The sequence below is a fragment of the Pezoporus wallicus genome, unplaced genomic scaffold (genome assembly GCF_028554395.1).
Source record: "Pezoporus wallicus isolate ANWC-B61680 ecotype Strahan unplaced genomic scaffold, APGP_CSIRO_Pwel_v1 scaffold_6446, whole genome shotgun sequence".
In the NCBI taxonomy this organism is placed as follows: Eukaryota; Metazoa; Chordata; class Aves; order Psittaciformes; family Psittacidae; genus Pezoporus; species Pezoporus wallicus.
In genome coordinates this window covers 6,874,397-6,900,816 of record NW_026636264.1, presented here as the reverse complement: position 1 = coordinate 6,900,816, position 26,420 = coordinate 6,874,397, and the positions used below count along the sequence as shown (strand labels likewise).

The following is a 26,420-nucleotide window of genomic DNA, read 5'->3' as shown; positions in this document are numbered from 1 at the left end:
CACTTTCCACCTCTGGTTCAACTAGTAACCTGAGTTGCTCCCGTAATTTGTTGTTAGTGAAGGTAAACACCTCAGCAAGGGGCAATTTTGCCTCTATCAGTTCATCTGGTAATTCCTTACAACAGACCATCACACCGATGGTATAAAAATGGGAGAAAAAACACGTTTACTTGCTATTTACATTTGTCCAGTTTTGGTTTCCAAACATTAGTTCTTTCTCTGCTTAAGAAGTCCTCTTTTCTCCTACTGAAAACATTTGCATGCTTTAATTAAGCTCAACTGCTTTAACATACTGGACAAAATGTTTCCACTGTGGTAAAGGGTGCTTTAGTGCTATCTGTCTTCTGAGAAAATGTACTGCATGTGTTCAATCTGTCTGTGAATTAACCCAGCCAGCTGAGTTTGAGTGTGGCCAAGATACAATAGATTGAGCACAGCTCCCACTTAGTAGGAGAAAAACCTCCTGCAGAGAAGTAAAATCATCCTGAAAATCATCCAGCCTTTGTGGAAAAGATGTATTTTTGGCTGAAAATCTAAGGGAACTACTGATGAGCTTGAAGCGAAGCCCAGATACCAGTCTTGGCAAAAACAAAAGCATCAAACTGGGTAAAAGGGGAAAAAAAATCCAGCAGCAGAAGTGTGTGGTCTTTTCTAATGAAACAGTCTTCTGCACGTTCTCCAGTGCAGAGCACTGTGGTAAAAATTATGGCCTGCAGACTTATACATCATTTGTTTACTGGAATACGTTTCCCTTAATGGAGTGGCGTATTTCCCACCCCCTTTACCTCAAAGCTTTCTCTTTATGGTATCTTTTTTCTTTTTTCCCTACTAAGGAAGGTCTTCCTTGCAGTTGACTTTCTGCTCTTTGCAATTCTGCCCTTGAATAAACAAGCTTCATAAGACTTGAAAAAGAATGTTTTTGGAATATAAATCTGTTTGGGACTCTGGAGCCATTTCAGTAAGTTAAGATGAAATGCTCTGTGTTTGGCTTGGGGTTATTAAATAATTCACTGTACTTATTGCCAAGCAAGGACTATTTCATACACTGTTTTCCTGGCTAAATCCCAACCTGGCTAATTCATGTGCCCACCTGAATTCTTCCTGCATGTTTGAATAGAGGAGGTGATAGTCTTCACTTGCCTCACTAGGATGCTTGTACCCCATCTGGCTCATGCAGCCTGGCCTCCGCAGGTGCCTGCTCATGGGTGGGTAGGCGATAACTCCTGTTATGTAAAATACTTCAGGCTCCCTCAGATGAAAGGTGCTAAATGTATGCAAGTCATTTATTATTTTGCTCAGAGCCTGCCAGTTCTGCCTGAGCTGGAGACATGCACGACCTGTTCTGACTTCTCCAAAACAGGTTTTAATGTGCACTAAACACATTTGCCAGCGCTGCTGCGCTGCCTTTTGTTTCTAAATTTACCCTGTTGCGCAGCTGATTAGGGAGACAGGAAGCAATGTATGTATCTTGAAGCTTTCAGGAGACAAACCCTCCCTGGAGATGTACTTCAGTGACCTAAATGTAGAGGGAACAACACGCTAGAGGTGGAGTTTCAAGCCTGGGCACGCCAATTTAGGTGATACCATCGAAGAGATGTCACTTCCTTCAGAAGTTCACTGGCATTTCCCCATCCCCCCTTCCTCCCCCAACGACTTTGTTTTACAATGCAGACAAGAGAGCACTGCTGCTTCCCTCTGCCCCACACTGGCGGGTGGGACATGTGGGAGTTCGGGATCAGCAGCGTCAGCACGGGAGTAGGTGAAGCAGCATGTTGGTGAGCTTAAAGCAGACTCCAGAGAAGGGAGTGGTTTTTGTTCATCTCCCTTATCATTTTGGCAAATGCCTGAAGAAGTATTGTCTCTCCCCTTTCTATTTTTGGATAGGGGGATGGGAACACTGTGTTCCTTTCAAGCGGTATTTGAGTCTAGTTAGCAGAGAACTCCTTAGACACAGCAAAAAAAAACACTCAACCAGTTTTTGCTGAAAGGTGAACTGCTTGAGTCATCCATTCAGTAGGTATATGGAGTCTGTGCATCATTTGCAACAAAATCATGTCCCTGCCCATGGCAGGGGAATTGGAACTTGATGATTTTAAGGTCCTTTCCAACCCTAACTATTCGGTAATTCCTGTGCACTACCATCTTGCATGAAAGACAACACACCATCATTCTGAGGTTAACTGTGTGACACCCCACACCAATGCCAGCAATCCAGATGCCTGATCTGCAACATGCACTGATTCTCCTGATTCCTTCATACGGAAAAGATTCAAAATACAGTCATTTTATACAAGCAAGCTTTTCTGGTTTGCTTTGCGTGGAAAGGCAAACAGTGATCCCAGTAACGTGATACATCTGACTAGTCAGGTAGTCACTGGTGAGTGGATGGGCAGCAGTATCGCACAGGGTCACAGCCAAACCCTGAACTCTAATAGAGCACAGGCTTCTGGCAAATCTCCTCCCTTCACATGCCTCATCTGTGAAATGAGTTAATTTGCCAGTGTGACGATAACTTGTTTGATCAAGTAATTTCAAGGTTTCTTTCCCTTTGCAAGCTAACAGGTAGGGCTAAGAACTATCCAAATATGTCCTGAAAGTGTAAAAACCTGGCCCAGAAAGCTTCCTTGGGAGCCAAGGTGCGCTTGGCCTGCCCTTCTGTAGAGGTGTTTCAAGTGCCTTCTCTTGGAGCCCAGCTTGTCAACGGTGTCACCTTCATAGGCTGGGCAACACTTGCATCCACCATGAAACTCTGGCTTGCCAGGCAATCCTGGTATCTCTCATCTGCCCATTGACTTGATGGTGTTTCAGATTCTATGCAGCTTTTTCTACAAAAAAAGAGGAGCAAAATGCTACTAGGTCAACTCATGGGTGTAGCAATGAAATACCACAGTAGTACAGACCCTGGCATATTCTCCCTGGGGTGTTCCTCCCTCATATTTGCTGTTCGGTATAAACCTGTCAATGCCATTCTATCTAGTGAGACGAGGAAAGCAGAAATCTGTAGTCAGTCCCAGTAATGAAAACCATGGTTGCAAAAGCGTAAGCATGCAGTCATGCCTGGTACAATTATTTCAATGAGAGCACAAGTCATTCATCTGTTATTTCCCATTAATTTTACTAATCCTGTAAAACCTCCTTCAGATGTTCTTGCTGAAAGGTGAATTGCTTGATTCATCCATTCAGTAGGTATGTGGAGTCTCTACATCACTTACATGAAAATCATTACATTACCTCAACTGGGATTCTTTAGTGGAGGGTGTGATAGCCAGGTGTCAGACGTATATAAACTCCATTCCCAGGGTGTAGTTCAATCATCAAAATGTGACTATAGTTAAAACTTCACACTGAATTAAGTTCAGCTTTCCAGAATGTGGATAAATGCAAACACAGATTGACTCTATGAGTCTATTGAGTCAACTAATCCAGCATCCTTTTGGAGACCCATTGCTATGCCATAAATTGAAAATTAATAATGCAATTGTTGATTTAGGTCCTTTTTTATTTTTCTGGCTGGGGGAAGAAAAACTTACCCTGAAGCACAGCTGAGGGGGCAGCAGGAGGTGCATCCTCTAAAAGCGATTTCTCCATTAGCTGGATTTCCCCCCTGGTTTATAGTAATAATTAATTTACATCTTTTACTTTCAATTTTCTCCTTGGTTTTGGCTTTAAATAATTCAGAGAATAGCTGAAGCTGACACCAGCAGCGCCCCCTCTCAGCAGAGCTCGAGCTGTCCCCCTGCCAGTGCAGGCCATGGGTTTTCATGTGGCTGAGTGAATCACCCTGATCCTAAACACACAAATTACACTTGTCTGCTACAGTTTTAAATAAGCTTGGAGCTCTGCACAATGTAATTAACAGCCATGACAGCGAACTCTAAACTCTGCTTCCAGCCTAAAGTAAATCACAGATCTGCGTATCAGACCTCCAACAAACTGAATCCAGTTTTGCTTGATGAATGTTTCCATGTTTTTAACCTTCCCTTTGCAGTGTAAATTCCACTTTTGTGCTAAAAGCTCTAGGAGGAACTGAAAAGTAATCCAAATGCTACAATGCCAATCTGCTGCGAACCATCCGTGTTCCTGCCAGCATGGTTCCTGCCTGTTTGAGGATACTCAAACAGCCCTTCGTGCTTCACACTTTCAGCAGAGACCCCCCCACAACACAGGGCACTGTAGAGAAGAGGCTGGGATCTCCTGTCCCAGCAGGAATTTGGTGTCTCAGGCTCCAGCAGCCTTGCCTGACAAAGTCCTCGGAAACCCACACAGCTGAAAGAATAATTGAACTAACCCATTAAATCCAGTAACGATTGGATTTTGGGATCCCCCCAAAACGCTGGTCTTCTGTGGCAGTACTATAGCCAGGCAAGGGAATTTTTAAGTTTTTTAAGACCCCTAGGAAGAATATCTTAGGAAGATCTGTAAAGACGCGTGCACTGACAGATTTGGCTTGATGGGTTTGGAGAAGCCGCCAACTAACCCCTGGTGAGAGGTCCTTATGGCACTAGAGCTGTTGGAATTGGCTGAGGATGGCTGTTCTCCAGCTGAAGCTGACTTTCCTTATTTTGTGGCATTTGTGCCAACAGCAGCTTTTAGGTTCATGGCTGCCTCAGGGAAGAGAGTTCATAAACATCAGACTCTGTGTGAATTTTGCTGTTTTCCCAAACAGAACAGCTCCCTCAACCCACCTTTATGGAAAACTGAGATAGATAAAAACTATGTAAGAAACTATCTAAGAGAATACTTGATAACTAATTATTAAAGAGATGGAGTTTGTACAAGCTGCTTACCTAAAAAGGAAAAAGGAAGTGTATCCTACACAGCACTGTTAGCTCATGCACCCACCAAACCACGGACCCCAGGGTAAGTAAGATGACCCTAACAGCAATTCAGAAACTTTGGGGCTTTTCAGAGGAGTACTGGTAACAATCACACCAGTTTTGAAAACGTAATACATCAGCATGGACCCAAAATGTACAACCTGAATATCTTCTTGCTGATGTTTTGAAAACCAGAAGAGAGATCATCAAAGATTACATTTAATTGTGTGCTTGAATGATAGTTTTACCAAGTGTGAAGCATTAATTAATGTTCCCTGGTTTTGTTTAAAAATTTCATTATTCAAGCAAATTTCTCCTCTGCAGAGCAGTGCTCAACTTCAGAACTGATGTTGTCTTAGATTGAAGAATCTCCTTTGTCCTCATGCCTTTGCCTCATAAAAAGCAATCTAACCATAACAGTCGAAAGGGAATGTTCATTTCTAAATGCTTAATTGCTTCATAAATGTCCAGTGTTCAACATTTGTAAAGGACAGAATCTCAAACAGAAGGAACTACATAGATAAGACATAAAAAACATCCCAGCTCATTATCAATCCAAATACTGTTCATGATCCTGAAATAACTTTTTCAAGATTCAGAGCAAAGTAGAGTTTTTTTAGCTTCAGATTTCCTGGATCTCAATATATTTGATTTCTGTTAAATTTAACTTTAGCTTCGTTATTTTTAGGTTGTGTTTGCTTTGGAATGATTCTAGCATCGCTAGCTATTTTTATTTTGTTCATGGTGCATACCCACAAATTTAATGTGGTCACTTTAGCTTTTTTAATTGGTAAAACTTTCATGCCACCAGTGTTGAAACTGCACAAGGATGTAGTGATATAAAGAAAAGCATTGGCCTTCCAGGTCAAATGATTCTTTTTCTTATGATAGGTTAATCAAATCCTTGGTAATTGGATTTTGTTCTGCAGTAGTAAATAAAGAAGAAATATCTCTGGCAGCTTAAGCTGGATCTTCAGCTGCTGCATCTCTAGAAGTGGCTCAGTTTCCTCCTTCCCTATTCACTTGTACACGAAGAAGGAGGGAATGAACTGCTGGAGAGTATTAGGTCTGCTCCCAGCCCAGCTCCCAGGCAAACCACTACCTGCCCATATACAAAAGGGAGAAAGTGCCTTAGAAAGCACCTTGGAAGGTGGGTGACACATACAAGTCCACAGGTCCGGACGGGTTACACCCAGAAGTGCTGAGGAGCAGGAAGAGGAGCTTGCTAAGCCCCTCTCCATCATCTATCAGCAGTCCTGGCCTAGTGGGCAGGTCCCAGAGGGTTGGATGTCAATCAGTGTGATGCTGCTACACAAAATGGGCAAGAAGGAAGACCCTGGAAACTACAGGCCTGTCAGCCCGACCTCAGTGCCAGGAAGGTCATGGAGCAGATGATCCTAAGTGAGATCATAAAGCACATGCCAGAAAATGAAGGGATCAGGCCCTGTCAGCACAGGTTCATGAAGGGCAGGTCCTGCTTGACCAGCATGATCTCCTTCTATGATAAAGTGACCCGCCTGATTGCTGAGGGAAAGGCTGTGGACACTGTGCATTTGGATTTAAGTGACAGCTTCATTTTAAACTAAACAAAGCATATTTGCAATATGAAAAATCATACTGACTGAAACTTTGGCACTCTGACAGCACTTGGGACTTAAATGGAACTGAAAACTAAATACATTCAGTACCATGTAGGCAATGAAAGCCTTACCTCTGGATTATAATGGTTTATTATTTGTCCCACACAAAGAGCAATGTTAAGATATTACCAACTTAGCAGTCATGGGAATGACAGATTGAAGGCTGCCAGACAATCCTACCCTGCCTTCTCATATCTATTATATACTTATTCACTGTAATATACCCTTCAAATAAATATGGCTACGAATTATCTTCACTACAGAAGCACATAATGAAAATACTCCGTGAATGAGTAACCTATACTATGTAAAAGAAGCTTGGAGCCAAGGTTAATTTTTGAAAGATGATGTTACTTCAGATTTTCTTGTTTCAGTGCACAACTAAAAAAAAAAACAAAACTATGGTAAAACTTGGAAAATAACTGTTCAAGATCAACTGAAGAAAATCATCTCCATCTTTGCACACTGTGCTTTTGTTTCTGGATTTTGTTTCATACTTAAGCACAATTTTTTCCCTAAGAACATCTTCCCTTCCTGAAGCAAAGCTCTGCCAAAGCAGGTACCCCATTGCCCACAATGGCCAACAGCAGACGGGTTTCAAGCACAGGAAGGCACACATGTACATGGGTCTGTCTAAAGTCCAGAGCACAGAAGTATTACCACAGACTGCACTCTGCGTGTATGGTGTAGGAGCCCTGAACGCTCTCCTGACAGGAGGGAAGCATTTCACTATTCACTGCTTCATGTGTCAGAGTTACACCGTTCTTTGCTTGGTTAACTGTTGTGTAAACAGCCATTGCATCTTGCTTGTCTTGAACTTGGTCCCTGCCAATTTCAGTTGATGTTGTCTGACTTTTGTAACAGAAGGGAGGGTGAGCAATAGTTTCCTAATTACTTTATTCCTATTTAAATTTCATCTTTTTTCTCCTTAGACCTCTCTATTTTTGAGATGAAAACCTGTAGCTTGTTCAACACTCCCTGTGCGAAGCTGGTTTCAAACCTCTGTACTCTTACAGCCCTTCTTGGAGCCTTTCAATTTCTTACACAATCATTTTCAATACACAAAACTGCTGAGAGATTCCCAGACATGAGCCCACCTGGATTTCTCCAGTGTGTAATGCTGTCACCTCCATTCTCTAGTCTCTATAACTTCTCACTCATTTTGATCAAGCCAATCAAACTGGTACATACTGACCTTAAACAAAAGAGACCATTTAAGTGTATTCCAAATGATGCCTAGCTGAGAACAGCTTCCTAGGAACAAGGATGGAAATAGTGGAAAAGTCATTCCTGTATCGTTTCTTTATTCCTGCCCTTCTTTATTCTGGCTTACCACCCTGGCATCTCTGTGCTCAACTGTTATGAATTTTTTTCTACACCACGTTTTGAGATCCAAACTCTTGCCACTAGGTGGCATGGTATGGTATGGTATAGTATGGTATGGTATGGTACGGTACGGTACGGTACGGTACGGTACAGTACGGTACGGTATGGTATGGTATGGTATGGTATGGTATGGTGTGGTGTGGTACGGTGTGGTGTGGTATTGTTGTGTGCTGATGGCATCGATCAGCCAAGGGTGCTGCTGCCAAGCCAGCAAGCTCATGACATAGGACACTCACCTGGAAACTCAAAATGTTGTTTTGAAGGTAAATGAAGATCATCACTGAGCATGAATTAAGAAATAAGGGTAAATATGCAATGTTGTTTGGCATGCAGTCATCTCAACAAAGTTTGTAAGTCAACAAAGGACATATCTAAACTGAGCTAATCCTTTTCTCCACTTAGAGTGATTACAGAGATAATGGTGCTTTTGTGGCAGCCAAAGTAAATGTCTAAACTGAGTTAGACCAATGGTGCCCTAAAAGTGTCCAGTTATCTCCAACCACTGTAAAGGAAACTGAAGCTCACTTGGCTGCATGTGGGTGTCTAAGGTCAGCTGGGAGGAACCCCAGTCCTTGGGACTGAGCTGACTGCATCTAAGAAAGACAAGAAAGTATTGTGCTGTTTTGCTGGTGAGGTCTCTGCATTCAGCTCCCTTCACATGGAGGATAGGAAGCAGCTGGAGAAGGTTTACAAGATGACACTGGGAACTAGACCTTGGAGGCTAGGACAGCACCAGGGATATGGGAGTTCTTGTAGGAACAGACATCTAAGAAAGATGATACAGATAAATCTGAATGTGAGCAGCATCACTTCTCATGCGGGGATGACTGCGGTGTGAAGGTGTAGAGGCTACATTGCATTAAACAGGGTGTAATGCAAAAGCCTGAAGGGCTCCTGGGTGCAGCCACTGGGGTTGAGTTATTGGGAGAGTGCTGGGATACTCAGATGGTACTGGGGATAAAAGGCCTGAGGGATAGCGGGTACTGGTGGCAATGGTACTGGGATGATGCTGAGGTGCAGAACAAGGACATACTGACATGACTGGGGCAGAGCTTTAGTTTTGTGGGGATTGAAAATATTGGGAGTGTGAGGGGAGGCTGGCAGCTGAGCGTGGAAGGAGATCATTAGGACATGTGAGTAGGGATATGGTTAATGGCCATTGCTTTTTCCCATTCTTCAAGTTCTTCCTCTGTAAGTGCTTCATGTCATGCTTCAGGGCCTGCTGCAACTCGTGGTACTAGGGCCTTTTATCATCTCTGTGCAGCAGAGCCTGGCGACAGCTGTTCTCCACTCCAAAGCAGCAAGGAAGGGAGCACAGACAGCTCGTCCGCCTGTGCACCATGTCTCACTGTTCATCTCCCCCGTAGCATCAGGAGAAAGCATTCATGACAGATGGCAAAGAAGTCTGTCCTCATCCCAGGCTGAGGTGCTTCACCAAGGTGAAGTGCTAATGCATATCCCTGGTGGAGAAGTGAGGCTTTAGATCTAACCAAGGGACAGGAGTGACAGGTTTTCAGCCTGTGCAAAAAGCCCCTGCAAGCAGGAAGAACCATACATGCTGGCTGATCTCCACTTTTCTGCTGGTGAAAGAGGAAGGGAGCAACCTCAGCTCTGCTGTGGGCTCTGGAAAGGACATGGTAGCTATCACTAAGGTGTTTTTCTCCCCTCTCCTTTCTGTTCTCCCTCCTCCTCCTCCTGACAACCCTGCTCCTCTTGTCCCACCAGTCATCCCAGTTCAGGTCCTGGGCTCTTCACTAAGCTGGGGTGCTAGTATTTGTTTTCCACCTCCTTGTGTCATCACAGTTTTATTCTCGCTGGTTTGCAATCCAAGTGCCTTTCTAGCTTGCCACTTCAGCCCCACTTCCCCACTCACATCCACCCTCAGCCTTGATGCTTCCATCGCAGCAGCACCCTGGGCACTCTACAGAAAGTGTTGCCCCTCACGGGGCTGGAAGCACTCAACTGGGTGCAGGCAGCATCCAGTCTACTGCCCAATGGACACAGTCCTGCCAGGCCTGGGAGCTGGCAGGGGACACGGCGTGCCCTCTGCTTCTGACACAGCCCCCTACAAATTCATCTGCCAAGCTGACAAGGTTCTGCTAAAGTACGTGAGCTGAGGCTTTTTAAAAACACATTTATATCCTGGCTATGTCTTCTGGCATCAGGGTGACCTCCTTCCTCTTTTGCCAAATTTCAGCCTGTTGCTCAAATAAACAGTTGCCTAATCTTGCCCTGAAAAGCACAGAACCATTTTTACTGAAACTGCCCTCCCCTTTCCTCCTCCTAAAAGAAAATGGAGGGGGAAAGAATCAGCCCGAGGCCAAGCCTTGGCAGAAGACATTTCAGCCTGGATGAGTAACATCTAACAAGCTTACCAGCAACAGAAAGCAGGAGTTCATAATGAGAACTGTCAAGCGGTGGTAATTACAAGCAGTGCTACCAACTCCATCTGCAATGTGCATCACCCAGAAAAGGAACGAAGTGCATAAGTGGCAAAGTTAATTTTATGTAACCTGAAGAACTGGATGGATGCCTTGGAGTGTCTGTTTCTCATCCGACTTCATCTATCGCTAGCTTCCTTTTGTTACTTCTTGCAGTTGTGCTCTTCTTCCTCTGCAGCTCCTGCCATCTGGAACAGTGTTCTTGTATTCTATCAACACCCGAATGTCAGCTTTCAGCTAAAATCGTTATCTGGGATCCTTCTCTTTTGCTTTTACTTTTCTCCTCATGTTGCTTATATTAATCTCGGAAATGGTTTATCCAACTCAGCTGAGAATGATGCAGCAAACAACCTCTATGTGAGAAGCAAGGAAGAAGCTTGCAATTTAGCATAGGAATGAGCTTCAGACAGTCAACTAAAAAAACCTGATAATCTATAACCCCTAACTGTGGACACTGTTAGAATCTCATTTATATGATCTCCAGATATAAGCTTAAATATAAGGTAATAAACATTAGTGAGATACTTCGGAGAGTCTGTTGCTCACCAACTACATAGGATGAACTAGCACAACCTGTGAGGTCAACTTGCTTGGCCAGCTCTTGCTTGGATTCACAAAGGGTTAAACTTCTGCCCAGTCAGTTGTAGGAAGGATTCAGCCCTTTCACAGCTGTAAATCCAGGAGACAGGCTTGTTATCTTATCTGGTATCTTGCATAACACAGGCTGTGGGGCTTCCCTGGCCTGATGTTTACTCAGACCTTAATCTTCTTGAAAAAGCAGTATTCAGGCACAATATTATGGTAGCTCTAGGTATTTCACACACTGATCCCCCAGTAATGACCCCCCAGGTTTTGCATCTGTAATGATTTCAGGATAACTATGGGTGTAACTTGTGAGCACTTAAACTTAGCTAAATAGTTGGCACCTTAATCATGGAATCATTTATGTTGGAAAAGACCTTTAAGATCAACAAGACCAACCCTTAACCTGACACTGACAACTCCATCACTAAACCATGTCCCTCAGTGGCACATCCTCCAGGGATGGTGACTCAACCACTTCTCTGAGCAGCCTGCACCAGCGCTTGACAACCATTTGGGGGAATAAATTTGGGGGGAAGAAATGTTTCCTAATAGCTAATCTAAACCTTCCCTGTGCAACTTGAGGCTGTTTTCTTCTGTCCTATCACTTGTTACTTGGGAGAAGAGATTGACCCTCACCTTGCTATAACCTCCTTTCAGGAAGAGCGATAAGGTCTCCTCTGAGCCTACTTTTCTCTAGGCTAAACAAACCCAGCTCCCTCATCTGTTCCCCATCACACTTGTGCTCCAGACCCTTCACCAGCTCCATTGCCTTTCTCTGGACGTTCTCCAGCACCTCAAAGTCTTTCTTGTAGTGAGGGATCAGAACTGAACACAGGATTCAAGCTGTGGCTTCACTAGTGCCCAGTACAGGGGGATGATCACAGCATTCTCCTGGAGAAACTGGCTGCTCAACAACAATTGAATGTTGTCGAAGCCGACGTAGACAACATCCACAGCCTTTCAGTCATACACTAGCAGGTCACCCTGCTGTAGAAAGAGATCAGGTCAGTCAAGCAGGACCTGCCTTTCATGAACCCATGCTGTATGTTCCACCATGTGATGGCTGGCACTCATTGCAAAGCTGGTGATGAATCCCTGTGATGTAATCTCTGCTAGGTAATACCAGCAGTTTAATCACAGTCATACTAATGGACATGTCTGTTACCCAGCAAAAAAACTTTTTTCTCACTGGGATGAGAACTGTTCCACCACCTGCAGATGTTGAACATTTGCTGTGAAAACAGCCTATTACATTTCAATTGCAGTCTAATTTACACAATTTACTGTTAAAGTACTAATACATGCAATTACCTGGCTCTTCTATTAGTGAAAATCTCCCTTCCCACTAACACGGAGCAGAGGGAGCATGCTGCAATGAGGAGGTGTTTGCCTTTGCACAGCTGTTGAATCCTGCTCTGGAGACATTTGCAGATGTCATTGGAAAAGTGACTGAGATAGAATGATCAGAACTGCAGGAAATCACTGTTTTTCTTTATTTATGTTCTTCTATGATTTAAAACTCTTCTTACATGCTTTTTTTTTTGTTTCTTCATTCACTGTCTTCTGGAGAAGGCACATGTAGTTGGGTGGTTTGGTAGGTAGCACTACAGATTAGAGAGATGCATAGTGGTAGGATTATGTGATGCATGTGGGCAGCTGTTGGCTTGGTCTTGTCCTGTTTCCTTTCCATGTCTGTTCTCTGTTACCCGACCATTCAACAGTGCTTGTGAGAAACAAGCTCAGAAGGAGAATGGTTAACTGCTTGCTGGTGCCTCCTGGGGAGGATCAGGGCCTGGAGAGGGTCAGGTGGGGACAGGTTGAGAAGCTGGTTTCCAGATACAGGGAAGAAACAGGGAGATGGAGGATGCTGCTAAGCCAGCCAGGTTTAGCTCTCTAAGCTGCATTTCCATCAAGGTTAAGCTGGGAAATAAACCATATTGCTACCTCTCTGAAATGCAACTGACAGCTTGAGCCAGCCACATGGCAAGATGCGTAAGAGACACCCAAGTAACGTACTTTATCCGTGCTTTCTAAAGCCTTTGACCTCCTACTATGAAAATCATAGCACAGACTTTGGTGTCCTTAATGCCATTGCCACAGCTGGGTGAGCTGGAACAATCTCTTCTTTGTATTCAAATGCATATGTGGTCGTAGGTATCGGTATCCCTTTTCCCATTACTGGGAGGTACCAGGCCAGATGTGGGGTAGTACAAGCTCTCTTTTAATCAGCCTTGTTCCGGGGGGGGGGGGCTGGGAATTGCAAAGTCACGGATGCTGGCTTGCGAAACTGCTGAATGAATCAGGCAGGAGCAGGTTTGTTTACACAGAAAGCTGGTACACAAACAAACAGCTGGGCAATGCAGGATGAGGAGAGACAAAATGCTCTGCTCTAGCCAGAACTGAGATCAAATGTACTTTCTAAACAAGCTTGCTAATAGATCTCCCAGATGTTCAGAACCAGATGTAAAAGACAATTTATGTGCTTACAAACTGAACACTGCAAAGCTGGACTTTAAGGAGCTTCCCATGCGAAACGGAAGCTGAACCCCACGTTAAGCACTCACTTTCCCTGTATGCAACATTTAGGATGACTCTGATGATCTGAAAAGAATCCAAAATGTCAATGTGTAAAGCAAGAGGCACCTGATGCTAAGCTGTTTTGTGGAAAGCTACTTGGAGCGAACCAGCAAGAAGTTCCAGGGACAAGCATAGACTAAAAATCTGCCCTTCAGAGTTTTCATTGCCTTGCTTTACTTAAGGTCCATAGCTCAGAAGCTTCCTTTGACCCCTGCTGTCTTTGCAATTCATTTCAGTCCTGAAAGAAAGGGCCAAGCTTATTTTAGAAAATAGAAGGTGGCTGAGTTTGTCATGATAGGGAATACTGTGTGGCATCTAACATGCTTATTCCACATCTCAACTATTTTGTGTAATTTTGGAGTCCCCATGTGTTCAGGTCTCCAGTCCCATGGGCTGCACAGTGCCCATGAGCAAGTAAGAAGTGTCACCATGCTGGCCCACCTGGCCTAGCAGCCTGCTGCACAGCTCATACGCCCAGGATGTGCAGGACCTGTTGTGAATTCTCTCCTTGCTCTAAAGGGTTAAACAAGTACAGCCAACAAGTCTGGGTTATAGATAACTTGGAATAATACCACGGTTGCTATACTTGGACTATAAAGTAATCAAGTATTATAGAGTACTGGGGCTGAAGATGTGAGTGCCTCCTCTGATGTCGGAGGGTGACAGGTAGGTAGGAGATGGGTTTTCCTCCACCAAACCAGCCTAACAAGGAAAATAATATTCAGGCCCCTTTTTGCTTTCTTCAGCTGTGTTGTTTTGGACTTAGGTGGTCTGATGTCTTACAAACAGCTGAGAAATCTACTGCCAGACCTGGCTCTGAGTGTTCACCTGACCTTTGGAGGTGTGTGTGTGGGATGAAGGAGAAGTACCAGCAAAAGTTAATAATTTGTAGCCTTTGAATCCTCTTAAGGGGACTTTTCTTCTCCATTCAAAGTAGAGAGGACCTGTGCTGTCAGCTGTCTCTCAGATGTTTCTATTTTAAGCAGGCTGTGTGTGATAAGCAAGCAGCAAACATGCTGTTAAAGTGGAATTTGCAGAAAGGATGTGTGCAGTCTCCTCGCCCAGGAGAGCTCCGCTGGCTGCAGCAGTGCAGTTAGGTGTATCCCAAAGGATACTCACCAGTCACCCGAGTGTTAATCTCTTACAGGACGTACTTCAGGGATATTGCCTCTCCTTGTCTCCCACACCGGCATATAGTCTGCCCTTGGGAAGAGGGGCATACAGAGCCCCTCTTGGAAAGCAGCCATCTCTGCCTGCTTTCCACCATCTTGGTAAGGGAGGATACCGAGACTCCTTGCATGGAGCAGGCTGCTGTGGTACTCCTGCTGCAGAGCTGCTATGAAAACAAAAGTAACCCATGCTTTCATTTTCTCCCTGGCTTATCTCAGCCAACCCTAAGTGCTTTGGTAAAGAGACAGTGTGTGCATTTGTGGAGCAGCACAGAGGGCTCTCTGGGCTGTACTATAACCCAAAATATAGATCCGTAACTGATATGTCACAGAGTTGGCCAAAGCTCAAAGCGTGCCAGTAAAGTAGAGGGAATATATGGTGGGGGGAGGGATGAGTGCACTTTTATCTCATTCAACAAGCTATATCTTATCTGGTGCCAGGGGAAAGCAGTTCTTAGCTACAGCTGCTACGTGTCTTCATATATCTTCTGTGAGCAGCATTAAAAGCTGCCCAAGGCCAGCCACCCACGAGAGTCCAAAGCCCCACAGAACAGCTGAGGTATAAGAAACACTTTGAAACATTACATTAAGGGTTTTATTTCCTGTAATTTACGGAATGACACAGTCATTTACCTCATGAGGTGTTGATTTCCAGGGAGGCAGAACTGGCAGAAAATACTGAGAGACTTCTGAGCTATTTCTGAGACAACTGAAATTCTGTATTACAAATTACACACTTTTTTGGTTTTGTGTTGCAGTTATATTTATTATAGACATCATGTTTGTATTTACAGCTCTGATGTTTTCTAGAGTGACTTCCCAGGCCCCGTGACCACATGCAGTGTAACAACAGAGCTAATGGTTTTAAACCAAAAGAGGGAAGACTCAGGCTGATGAACGTGAGAAAAGAGTATTTTACAATCAGGGTGGTGAAACACTGGCACAGGTTGTCCAGAGAGGTGGTGGATGCGCCATCCCTGGAGACATTCAAGGCCAGGCTGGCTGTGGTTCTGCCAACCTGATCTAGTTGAAGATATTCCTGCTCATCGCTCAACCAGATGACATTTCAGGTCCCCTCCAACACAAACTATTTTATGATTTGGTGACAAGGTGTATGACAGCTTTCTGAGATACCTGTCGGAAAGAAGAACGTGGGTGAGGTTGGGGTTCCAGCCCCACGGTGGGAATATTGTCTGCCCAGGACACCCGTGCATCTCGTCTCAAAATTGAACTTCTTTTCCCTTATTTGTCCACTCGGTGGTGCTAAAACACCACCAGCTCCTTTTCTGCACTTCCTCACTGGCCTGTGTCAGGCAGAGAACGTCTGCGCTCCTCAGGGATGTCCAAGTCACCACTTCAAAAAACTACCACTGCAAATCCAATAGCCAGGAAAACTAATGAGCTTCCTGGGTCACTGCTTCATACTCTGGTGCTTTGTTTCCAATGGGACAGAGATAAGCAACACAAAAGACTCATACCTAATTACATGGGAAGAGATAAGGAAACCCACAAGCGTTTCCTCTGATGTTGATTGTAATTCAATTAATTTGTGATTCCATCTTGGTTTTAGAGAAATGGAGTAATGTCACTACTAAAACTACTTTTGTTTTCAAAAATAGCTGGCAAAGAATTGACACTGCTAGGCAAAGGTTGGGGGAAACATAATTTTTCTCCTAATCAGCTAATACAAGAAAGATGGGTGAAAAAAAAACGAAGTTTAACATGTGACACACACCTCTTCAAGTTTAACTACTTCTAAACTAGTATGAGAGATGAGCCAAGCAAAAAGGATCAGGATTTGAACAGCCAGAAATGTTTCCTAACCTAATTCTCAGTCAACAACTTACCAAATGGAAAGTGACTCAGTATGTCTGAAGGGAAGGATTCTCTGAATTTAAAATAGGTGAGAAAAACCTACATAGCATGTGATGTGATTACATCTATTGTATTAATTCTTGTAATATAACTCTGTGGACAATTGCAATAGTATTTCTGAACTCTGGTTTTATGAAAAAAAAAAACAAACCAAACCAACCCAACTCCAGGCACCCCCAGCACTCATCAGCACATGGGTGGTTAAATACTTGCAGATAATGCTGTACTTTATTCTCCCTTTTCCTACCAGTTTTCACCTTATTAACTTCCTGTGACCAGAAGCAGTGTTGGGGTTAATGGCCTAACTTATAGTTTATGACTTGCTGTTGTGCACTGACCTCTTAGACATTTAAATTCTATGTGAAGAGCCCAAGAAACAGCTCTTGCTCCAGGAGTGTGGTCCAGTGCCAGAGACATGACCATGTTGTCCTCTGCACTGGGTACCACACTGGATGATGTGGGTGACACTGTCAGGCAGTGCCCGTGGTCTGCCAGGGCTGGACCTCTTCCAGTTCACAGGCTGCCCAGGAAACATGCATATACCTCAATCCTGCCTTCTCTTGTGCTGCGAGTCAACAAGACCCTGTAACTTCTGCTCTTTCAGGTAGGGAGATGGCTGTTTGTGGCTCCTTTTGGGGCACAGATGGGGGAAGCATGGCCTCATGAGCTCTGCAGTGGCTGGATGCAAGAGGTGAAGGGGTGAGGGGTTTGGGGACAAGAGGAATGCTAAGGAGAAGGCAAAGGAGTGAGTGTCTGGCTGTATCGCTGCCCTCTCTTCACAGCAGTTTTTTTGTAGAGGTGTGTGGTCTGTAGTGTTTTGATGGCTGTAGCTACCCTGAGGAACCCTAGGGCTGGACTTTTGCTGCTGAACACACTTCTGCTGGAAAAACAGATATTCACCACAGAAACACTGGCTTTGCAGCAGCAGTGTGCCTCTCTCCTCTGTGTCCTTGGCTCCATAGGCTGAGGAGATCCATCTTCAGCCCATGAACTCTCATCCCTTCAGCCTCAAACATGATTCTCACAAACTTTGAGGGTAATCCTGCCAAATTTCCTGCCTCCTCTGGAAAGGTGGTTCCCCAGAAACCAATCTGAAACCTCACTGAGGATTCCACTGATGCCTCTTTGTCAATAAAATCCCACTGTCATGCTGCATGACAGATCATACTCCAGAAAATGCAGCCCTTGATGGGAACAGCCAGATCATTTTGATTAGCTTGACTCTTGTCTTGTGAAATCTGCCTTCATGCCACACTTCTTAAGTGTGTTCAAAGTTCAAAGTTTCTATGTGTCTGAACCTGCCCATAGACTGCTCAGCTTTCCAAACTCCTGATGTGTGAAACATGCCACAGTGCTTTTCTGCAGTACCATCCTCCCCATGAGCAGTTTATCACTATGCCCTCTCTTCCTGTCTGGCCACCTAAATAGTAGTCACCTACTGCATTTACTTGTTGGACACAGAGAATGAGGACAAGATGGCAGAACTGCTGCTAACATGAGAGATGCAGCTGCCATGTACCTGGCATTTTGATGCTCAGAGTGGGGACAGCAGTGAGCCACAGGAAGGAGCAGCCCAACCCCAGAGAAGATGCTCCCTGCTGAGAAGAGGCTCTCTAGGACCACTGCATGTGGCTACCAAGACTGGGCCTTCTGGGCTGGTGTTGTATGAGTTCGGTCAGGCCAAGTGGATATCTACAGATAGTTTTTAGTGTCCTACTAAGAATATGTTACTGTCATTGCTCATTCTGTGTAATTATTCCAATAAAACAATGACCCTTTCCTGATCATCTTCTTAAAAAAACACACTCCCAAGCAGTACGTTTAAAAAAACAAACAACTAGCTCATAGGTTCTGATCACTTGACCCAGAAGGGAACATTTCAGTTTCATTTCTCTGCAGTTTTATCAAATCCTGTATTTAATGAAACAAAAGTGAAAATGGACAGAAACTAAAAGACAGAGGTATTTGAAGATCTGCTGTGTTTACTCATAATTTTCTGCTGTAGAATTTCTTGTACTTTCTGCAGCTCCTAGAAGCAGCAGCAGAGTGCCCCAGTCAGACCACTGGTCCAGTTCATGGGAACAACTGTTGGGTTCCTGCTTTTGGCTCATAAAACACATACTGAAAAGCATGTAGATCTGGAGCAATCATTGACTTATCTGTAGTTTTCCCTCATCTGCCTATTTTAGTTACGTTAGTCTCCTATGATGTTACAGAAACATGAGACAAAAACCAGATTTGTATTATCTGTCCTAATAGCCTCAGAAGAGGCTCACTAGAGACTTAACACTCTCACCTCCTTGGCAATTAACATAGGGAAAAAGGCATTTCAGCATGGTGCATTTAATCCATTTTTAAACATCTATTCCAGGATTTAATAAAAAATGCATCCTAAATGCACCTTTTTTTCCTCATTTGACTGTAAAGACTGATCAGATATATATACCTATTCTACAGTGTTTCCACATTTTACTAGATTATTGTCTCTTGCTAATGGCATCATTGAAACCTTTGTTCTTCTCTTGCCTGACATTTAAATTCTGCACCCTTTTTCTTGGTGTTTCCTAAGAGTTTTGCCGGTCAGCATCTCTCTTTGTTTTCAGAGCTGCTGTAGCATGCCTGCTTTCTATAGCTTTCTGTGGTGTCTGACATAGTGTTATATTACAGAAGACAAACATGCATTGCTTTGCAGAGGCTTGCCTTTTGTTCAACTATTTACTGAGCAGAAGAAATTGGTTTGCAATGAATTTTGTAGCTTATCTTTGTCTGTGAAAAAGCCATAGTCTTTCTCGCTAGGGCTGGGCAAATATACTGTAACATGGGAGGCCTGACAACCTGCAAACGATGTAGCTGACAACTTGTCAGCTGAAAACCACTTGTGTGGAATAACTAAAGGGCCAAAACAACGTTTGACAAACAGGTTATTGTATAAATGTGCTCATTTTCTGTGTGCATAAGATTAACATTGGCAAGAAAGAAGCTGACTGGAAGGGGAAAGAGAGATTTGAAAGGGCAGAAACAAAAGAACAGCCCTCACTGTGTACATGTATTTCAGCCTTACAAAGCCTTGGCCCACAGATCTACATGTCTGTGTGCAGGATTGAGCTGCTTCATATGTACATGCAATGTTTCACTTCAAAACAAATTAATTTCTTAATTACCCCGTAGGACCCAGCAGAAGGGAAATCACTGGGGTAACACTGAATGTGCTAAGGTCTGAAGTATGATGATGCATCTTTTATAGTGATTGCTGCATATTGATACATGCAGCTTCAGAAGTGGTAACCTCATGAGCTGCCCAGGCATGAATACCACTATTGTTTCCAAGTAAGAAAAACAGACCTGCAGAAAACAGAAACTCTTATAGTTCTGGGCTGATGCCAAACTGTTGTATATTCTTTCGGAGAAAGATATCCTGCTTCATTTTGGATATGTTCTCACAGTAGCTTATTTTATGCTTATAATTGTGTGGCCAAATGAAGGAGACAGCATTCTGGAGACCTACAGCATGTGTTTAACAAAGCTCAGACAAAAACCAGGCTCACAGTTAGATACACATTCAACACTGCATTAGGAAGAGCCTTGAGTTAACCTTCTCTAGAATAAAACCAAGGAAGTCGTAAGGAAGTGGCAAGAGGCCAGTATCAAACCACAAAGTGTTTGTATTCAGACCCTTACATTTGTACTTCTCAATGGGCAGGTGGTGCTAGAAGTGATCCTGTGTGCTTAAAGCTTTGAAATATGTGATATTGAGACAGATTTCTTCTGTGCCAGCCCTCAGACAGTAATTTAATCTTCACTATTACCAGAGCCTGAAAAAAGCACAGCACCTTGAATCTCACAACTGGTGGTCTTGTCTATTTCAAGTCTGTGCCTTACTCTCCAAGCAGGATAAAATCCATTTCAGATCTAGTTATGACATTAATGTTTTCTAAAGTAATGACTTCTTAAAGCCTCAGAGGCTGGGGTTTTGTTTTCCAGACATTGTACAAGCATATTTTACCAGGTTTTCCTTTTTCTTGAAAACATGCACTCATTGCTTTTGGGTGTTAGCAATGGGGTGGTTTATTTTGTTTCTTTAATCTCACATAATGGAAAGACAGGAGAATCTTACTTCATCCCTTCTCTTCCCATTCTTTGATCCCAGTGATTTTTAGGACAGTGCTTTTCCAGCTGAAAATTGTCTCTCTCTGCTGAAACTACCCAACACAGTAACAAAGGACCCTTTGCTCTTCCAAGGCTGCTGTATCCTCCGCCTCAGCAACACTGTAGGGTAATGAACTCAGGATCTAGCTGCTGCTCCTCCAGCCAGTTGCACTCACAGGTACTTCAAATTTCTGAGCCAAGAATGTTTCTATTTGGATGCAAGCTTTTTTTTCTCCAAAAAAGGACCTGAGTGACCTTTTGGATTATCATAATTAGTAACACTGACCTTCAGGTAATAGGCCCAAATGGTTGCATTAGAGGTAGATATGGCTTCCACTGCATAAACAGATTATCTGCTACCTGGGATGGCTGGTACTGGCTGGTACTGAGATAGATGGATTTTAAGTCAGTGCAGGCTTGGGTTGATGCTAGGAAAAAAAAAAAACAGACAAACAACAAGGAAACAAACAAACAAACAAACAAACAAAACCAAACAAAAACCAACCAACAAAACAAACAAAAAAGCTCAGCTTTTTCTTTTTGTATACACTGTGTTTCTTAAGAATATTTTGAGAAAGGACTTTCAGTTGTACTGAAAACCCTGTCTTTTCAGTACTTACAGGAGTAAATAAATGAGAAGTAATCTAATGTGCACTACTGAAAGAAAAGCGCACATTACATAGTGCATATTAGATAGTGCACATACAGACTTTATGTTAAATTTGTAATATTTTCATGAGAGTGTATTTGAAGAAAAAACATATTGGCAAGAGGAAGAAGGATGATGAGCCTTGCTAAGAGGTTAAGCTAGTATTTTCTGGCTAGCAGCCACAAATTGAATATTAACCTCTGATTTAATTTCTGAGGTAGCTGGCTTTTTAAATAAAATGCTTCAGCACAGCAATGATCCAGTTCCTAGGTCAGGTGTGATGCAGTCACACTGAGCGTGATTCACAAACCACTTGTATATTTCTGGACCTAGTAGTAGTCTTAGTAGTAAATCTCCAGTGTTATCCTCAGGAAATCAGTGCCACATCTGATTCTCTTTCAGTTGAAGGAGTATTGACATACAAGATCCCCCAAGAACATGAATAGCAACAGCTAGTTCAACTAAAGCAAATTAAACCCTTTAGGAAGGATGTAAAATTTGCAGAGGAATGACGAGGAATGAGGGAAATAAGATCTAGAGAAATATTCTTACTATGACAGCAGGAAGAAACCTGCTTTTTAGAAAGAGGACTCCTTTGGAAGAACCAGGAATGTGGAGCTCTGAATTTACACAGTTCAATGCAGCTGAATAGCAGCCTTTTAAGTTCCTTGATATATAGGTGGTCCTCTTCCCATATAAATGTGGCTTATTTTAGTCCAATCCTTTCTGTTTTGGCATTTCTCAGATTCCTTTCTCCTGCTGAATGTAATGTTTGTTTTACCATCAGGAAGAACAAAATTGTCTTCCTGGTAGCAGAGAAAGTCAGTAGATTCTCAAATCTAAAAAAAACGGAATTGAACTCAGCATTTACCAAGATCTTTCAGCAACTCATTCCAACCCTTTTTATCATCCAAATAAGTAACAATGAAAGAGTTTGACTGATCTAAAAGCCTCAACTTACTCAGTGTGACCTTGATACATTTTTGAGACTGTTTATGGCTTATGGGAGAATTTAACTAAGCACTAAACTTGAGAAAACCCACAACTGATTCAGGTAAACTTTAACCTTTGTACTCATGATCCTTTGAGTAGGAGGATGTGGAAAACAAAACTGTCTGAGTGAAAAGGGAATGGAAACTTTCCAGATTGCAAATATACTGACCTTCAGTAAGGAAGCAGCGAGATGTACGCTCTGGGTTTTGCTTTTTTAATCCCTTGAACATTTGAGGTTATTGCAATGAGTCACAGGTGCCCTTCATGTCTAGATATGATATTTGAGTCTTATGACTTTTTACACTTTTTTTGCTATATGCCCAAATGCAAATTAAAAGGTCTAATTTAAAAAAAAAAACTAATAGTTACTGATAGTCTAGAAGCAGGTGCCCTGTTGCTGTGTTTAGCTGAAACAGTGGGCAGTTTGCATCCACTAATTTATCAAAACACAGTTTGCTGATCTCATGTTTACAGCATGTCAGAATTACTCTGCTCTTGAGACTTCGATTAATTTGTAAATTAAATGGGTAGTGCAACTTTACCTGCAGTTAATATTTTCTGCATCAAGTTGGGTTTTCCTAAGTTTTCCTTAATATCTATTTTTTTCCTATTTCTCTCATCATTATCCTTAAGACCTGAAGGAGTTGATGAACTACATCTTCCAAAGAAAATTTGTTCAGTAGTTTTTCGTGGAGTGCTAACTGCCATCTTAGATCAGCTTAACAACTAAAAACCACCCCTTTACTGCTGGAAAGGGGCTTGATGCTCAAGATGAAGCTAATGCTCCAATGTTCAAAATAAGCAGATCATGTTCCACAGAGTCATTTGATACCTTTGGTAAGCTGAAAACTGTGGGCACTAGCCAGCAATAACTGTTTCTGTTTCTTAATACAGGTTTTATAGGTGGGTTTAGATTAGTGGGAGAGTGGGTATAGAAGTCTCCTTCCATCTCTCAGTTCACTAGCTGAGTTGTGTGGCTTCCTGATGAAGCCTTGTGAGGCCTTGGAGAAATGCCTTGTTTCTCACTCATAAAAGGAGTTTGGAATTAAGATAGTTTCTGTAATTTCTATATATAAACAGTGAGGTAGGCTACAGAAACACTTGAAGTAATACATTTAGTGTTTTAGAGAGTTTGTTTTCCTGCCTACCTGAACGCTTGGCCAGGATTAAAGACCAGAGCAGTATCATTGAAACTGCAGATTATGTTTTTATCTTATCCTTGGTAGCACTGACATGATGAATTGGCTACTCTTGAGCTGGTTCTATCTCCAGAAAACACAAGATAAAACTCATAGTTAATATTTGTGCATGTCAGCTTGTTAAGGTTGTCCTTAAGTTGTGTAACTGAAATCCTACTGAGATATTCCAACAGTCACTTATGGTGGTGAGAAACTAGGTAACAGTATTTTTTTTTTTCTGTAATTTATGGGAGAGAAGAGCATTAGCAGTGGAAAGGAAAGTAACAGTGCCTTTTCTTCCTCTCTTCCCCTTCATAGATGTTTAGGGGTGTGTTACAGAGGCACCATTAAAGCCAGGCTTTTTAATGCTGTGGAAGACAGAACACTGAAGAAGGTGTCAGAGAAGGATGACAGCTTGGGGAGACTGACATTCATCAGGCCCCTTGGAGAAGAGAGGGAATGTGGTACATCAGGTATTTTAAGGGCTGTCTGTGCTGTTTCATGCTGGCATTGATAATGCACTCATGTTGTAGGGTTACTGTGTTTCACCTCCAGAAATTTGCTGCATCACCTTTGTTGTTTCAGTCAACTCTGCCATTAGGTCTATTTACATAACCTGTGGTAATGTGGCAGCCAAACTTTGATTAGCACTTCCACCTCTGTGATTAGATGGACATCTGTAAGAAAGCAGTTTCCTTTGGTTGAGGACATTTTCTGAATGCAGGACTTTATCAGAGTCTACAAAGTGTCTTGCTTCACTTTATTAATCCTACTGGTTTTTAAGTCAAAACTGTGATCTTGAAAGCTTGTTGCAGCAGGTAAAAGTGCTGGAATAATAAGGTTCAGTCCCACTGTGATGTGCCACAGCCTGAGAACCAAAGCTGAAGCCTGCATTTAGCTTGGGTAGGTGTGGGGGTTGGAATGTATCAAAGCTGTCAGAGACCATGGGAAGGAGAAACTACAGCTGGCAATTAAGAGTGACCATGAGAAGAAGGAACTACAGCAGGCAATTAAGAGTGACCTGTCCCTGACTGGTACTTGGAAGATGTTGGAACTGGCAAGGAACAAGGACGTCGGAACTGGAAAGAGGATGTCGATAAGAAAGTCAGATAGCCTTTTCACCTGATGTAACCGCAAGGCAAACACAGATGTGCTTTGCTAATTGCTTGGAAGCATATAAATATCGTGTAATCTTTTCAATAAACGATCCAGCTTGCACTCTACCTCTGGGTCTGTGCCTCCATCCTCACAGGTAGGACATGAGCACTACTGCTGTCCTCTCTCTCTGCCTCTGGAGAGTGACCGTGGTCCCAGGTTGAAGCCAGATTCAGGATGCTGATGATAACGCACTGTTCCTCGGGAATTTCAGTCCTAAGAAGGAACTTATAGTCATGTTCTTACTTCATGTCCTTTGGGAAATGAGTATCCATAATTGCAGATAAGTTGGTGGGCAACATTCCCTCTTACCTCTTTCTCTGAAAAGCTAAGGATTTGCTGGGAATGGAGAACTTGGGGAGCTGCTACTATACTGGAAGAGACAAAACAAGAAGAAAGAGTCCATCAGTTCAGGGCAGCTACACCTCTTTTTCTGCTATTACAAGCACTTGAACTTGCTATTTCGTTTCTCCCCTTTGACTCCCTCCTCGTTGCGACAGGAGGCTTGCCAAGCAGAATGTGAGGGCCTGAAACTGCTAACCTGGATGCCTGGGAGCGGAGGAAAAGCACGATTTTTATTGGCAAGTTGGAAGGAGGCAAGGGTACAGAGAGGGAATGGGCAGATATGTGGCTATGTGTGGAGCTACACACACATACACATATGCAGAGCTTGGCTTCCTAACAGTTCCCCACATCCAATAAAACTCTAAATCCCATACCCCACCACTCTCAGCTGTCTCAGTTTTTTAAATCTTGTCTTCTCCATGTCACCAGCTTCCTTAAAATGGCTTATGAGTGATCTGATAACCATTTTAAACTCTTAAAAGGAGTTTTTAATCAGAGGTATTTTTGTGCAACTGCTGAAACAGCAAATGTTATGTCTATAATTATGTGGAGTTAAACGGTGTCACAGTAGAAGCTATGCTATACTAGCTGCTACTGCAGCTGGCTGTTTGAAATTTGACAGTATTGTTATACACCATAAATGTCATCACATTACAGGAAATTTGAAACAATTTTAGGAAATATATGACTGAGTCTCCTGCAAATTCATCTTACTGGAACTCTGTTACAGAAAATTACCTGCCAGTGTCATAATGCTCTGTTCAGTTATACTTCCTTTATTTTAACTCTTCAGTTCTCAGTTATGTAAACTCCCTTCAACCATTCTGACATTACTAAATGGGGCTTCTTAAAATGCATCTGCTGTTTCTTTACAAGAAATGACAAGACCATGACTGCGGGGAGATTCTGAGCTTCGGTCAGTGATCTGGTACCTGCTGTGGAAGTTCTTCACACTTCTATACGCACAGACACTGTCTTAATCCCCTCCAGTGGAAAGTTACACTGTGTTTCGCCTTTCTTCTGGTCTTCCCCTGTGACTCTCAGTAACTAAAGTCTTTTCACCGGCAGTGTTGTTTCCCCTCTTGCATTCTGCAGAGCTGCCTGCGTTAGTAAAAATGGCCAGTTTCACGCTGCTGCCGAGGAGAACAAGGTAAACCTGCCGCGTTTGCAGCAAGTCCCCTCCTGGCCGCTCCTTCGCGGTCAGCAAAGCTGTAGGAGCGGGCTCCGGTCTCTGTGGGGAGAGCAGTGCCACTGGGAACCCAGCTGCGACCCGAGGCCTCCCCTGCAGCAGCCGGTCTCGGTTCCGTCAGCGCAGCACGACGTCCCGCAGGCAAGGCAGCGGGCCGGGGCCGCTCCCCTTCCCGGCGGCGGGGTGCAGAGGCCACGCGGGCCGCCCACGAACCCCACGCAGCTGGAAATCCCCACCACGGGGAAGCACGCTCCTCCGGCGGGTTTCCCCGGCCG

At 43.3% G+C, this 26,420-nt stretch overlaps 1 long non-coding RNA gene across 2 annotated transcripts; it reads right to left on the bottom strand.

Annotated features, from left to right (window-relative positions):
- Positions 1 to 269: 269 nt before the first annotated feature.
- LOC130594097 (uncharacterized) lies at positions 270 to 25,964 on the bottom strand. Of its 2 annotated transcripts, none has more exons than XR_008970977.1 (3): positions 25,695 to 25,964; positions 24,924 to 24,984; positions 270 to 1,516 (listed from the first exon to the last, which is right to left on the bottom strand). It is a non-coding gene; the product is annotated as an uncharacterized LOC130594097 (long non-coding RNA). The 2 variants fall into 2 exon arrangements; XR_008970976.1 differs by lacking the exon at positions 270 to 1,516 and adding an exon at positions 18,337 to 21,064.
- Positions 25,965 to 26,420: the final 456 nt, after the last annotated feature.